A 2,917-nucleotide genomic window follows, 5' to 3' on the forward strand; every position below is an offset into this window, starting at 1 on the left:
AGCCGACCCACCAAGGGCACTCGACCACCTACTCGGCAACTCACGAAGATGACTTGATGGACATTCTCTGCTGTCGACTAAGTTGAGGAATAACCTCCACCTCAAGCCTCTCCCCCAGAGTACATTTCAGAATCCCGGTCCACCTCGGACAAGCCTTATCCAGATTCTATCTTGATGGTCTCCATGACTTGTCAGCTGCCTAAGTGCCTTCCGCCACGCCCTCAATCACTTCTCGGAAAATGCGGAGACACCCTCTCCCGTGCCGAAGTGACTTCTCCTTCAGTCACCAGTCGATACCTGTAAAGCGAGGGATGACTCAGCATGCCAGCGTGCCTTTTGCCACGCTCTCAATTACTTCCCGAAAAATGTGGAGACACCATCTCCCGTGTCGAAGTGACTTCCTCTCTAGTCGTCAGCTGGCACCTATAAAACGAGAGATGACTTGGCTCTTAGCCCGCACTTCACCACGGCCTCCCTATACTTGGCTAGAAGTGACCCATTTATCCCCAGGACAGAGATATATATACAGGTAGACTCCTAATCTCACAAAGGAGGCTGGCTCGATCTAAGGCTTGCTCACTTCCTCCCTCTCTCTGTAAGGAAGAAAAAGAATACACAGTTCTTCACACACACAGGGGAACTCATAACAGACCTTCTGTAACGGCAGATTGCCACCTCAAGAACCACACCGGTTCTTGACCTTCCCCTTCCCCACTCAGGTTTCACTAACTTGACAGTCGAAGGAACCATGAGAGAACCGGTCCCCGCTCTCTCACGGGTTCTTCATGTCTGTGCAACGTGGACTTCAGCCCCCCCATTCAAGAATCAGGCATAAATTCAGAGAAGGAAGCGGCCCCTTCATCAATCTCCTCTACCTCATCCCGGCAAGGACCCAGGAGGAACCGATCCAGTTCCAGATCAGAACCGATCCTAGCCCGGATCTGATTGACTGTTTGATCCGGGCCATCAACAGAAAGTAAATGTTTCTCTTTAAAACTTACAATTAATTATGTGAGTTTAAATTTTATTCTTATGTCATTATTTAGAGTCTTCCGGAGAGAACAATGAAAAGAAATGAAAGGGAAAAAAATCTCTTGTGAAATTACCATTTTACCCTCAAAATTATAATAAAAAGGAGAAAAATATCGACTACTCATCCAACTTTTAATAACCCCATGCGAATGCGCATGATATGAAAATATATTATTTTCATTTTATTTAGAATGTATATTTTATAGTTGGAGGAAATAGTGAGGGCCAATTAATTTTCTAAGAGATTTTACCTTTATTATTTGAATTTGAAATCCTCTACTAATGATCTCATCCTCATTATTTTCTTTGTACATTAGTGTAAATAAATTGCAAAATAGATATATGTTTAGAACCTTGTCTAAGCATATATCTATACTTATATCTATATTGAAGAAGGTATCGCCAGGGCCCTACCACCCCCTCCCCCCCGTCCCCTCCCCTTCTTTGCCTGCTGGCCTCCCAGCTCGTTATTCTTTGAGATCTAGATAGAGTCTCGTTCCAAGGCGGGGGAAGCATGGATTCTTTGGATCTAAAGAATCCATGCTGCAAGCAGCAAGCGTAGGCTGAAAATGCACCTGGAATGACTGCAGAGTAGATTACCCTTTTTTGTGTGGTATGTTCTAGTGATAGCATTCCTACTTTTATTATCACTTCCAGTACTTGCAAGGACAATTACTATGTTATTAACCGATCAAAACTTTAATACAACCTTTTTTGATCCTACAGGAAGGGGAGACCCCATATTATACCAGCATCTCTTTCGGCTCTAGACGCAAGATGCATCTTTTATGTGGTGTGTGGAGGTAGGGTTACAATATACCTAGGGCGTAACTAAGTTAGTTACACACACCTATAAAATTACATATTTGATCATCGTGATTAATGATCCACACCATCTATTATGACCTATGTATTTAAAACTTTATGGAGATAAAGGAATCACATAAATTCAATATTTCTAGTCGATACATCTAATGACATAGAAATGAACAATCAGTAAGGGTCTCAAATATCAGTTACTTTAGGTTGCTTTAATTGAGGAATAAAAATTCCAAACCACATGATTTTTTTATTCATTTAGATTTGGTGACATCTAGATAATATTGACTGGTTTGAATTTATAATATAGATGGGTGAAAGTGTATTTTCATAGGTGTGTGTAACTAACTTAGCTACACCTTTAGTATATTATAGTTGTATCCTATATATATATTGTTAAAACGATATTCAATTATATAAGCTTCATTTTCATTTCATGGCATTTCTGCGGCACAAAATGTTCTAAAAAGAAGGGGATAGAAAAGAGAAATACATAATTCTTTATTAAACTACAGAAAACGATCTAGAGAGAGGGAGAATAGAAAGAGAAACAATTATCCCGTATAAAATTACACTTTTACCCTTTTCCAAACATTTGAAAAGATAATTTGTCCACAACTCATGCATTTTTTTCGTGCCTCTAGTTGGTTCTTTTTGTATTTCGGCGGCACAGAATGTTCTAGAAAGAAGGGGATAGAAAAGAGAAATACATAATTCTTTATTAAACTACATAAAATGATCTAGAGAGAGGGAGAATAGAAAAGAGAAACAATTATCCCGTATAAAATTACAATTTTACCCTTTTCCAAACAATTGAAAAGGATAATTTGTCCACAACTCATGCATTTTATTCGTGGCTCTAGTAGGTTCTTTCTGTATTAGTATAGATATATATAATGAGAAATTGATGTTACTCCTAAAGGTACAAAAATTTGTCATGTGTCATATAATAATGCGACATGTATATACTCAATCTTATACTCACTTAAGAATCCTAATCAAATTAATTAATTCTAATTATAGTCAAATATTTGGTAATCCTAATCAAATCATAATTATCCATAAT

The sequence above is a fragment of the Asparagus officinalis genome, chromosome 2 (assembly GCF_001876935.1).
Source record: "Asparagus officinalis chromosome 2, Aspof.V1, whole genome shotgun sequence".
Taxonomy (NCBI): Eukaryota; Viridiplantae; Streptophyta; class Magnoliopsida; order Asparagales; family Asparagaceae; genus Asparagus; species Asparagus officinalis.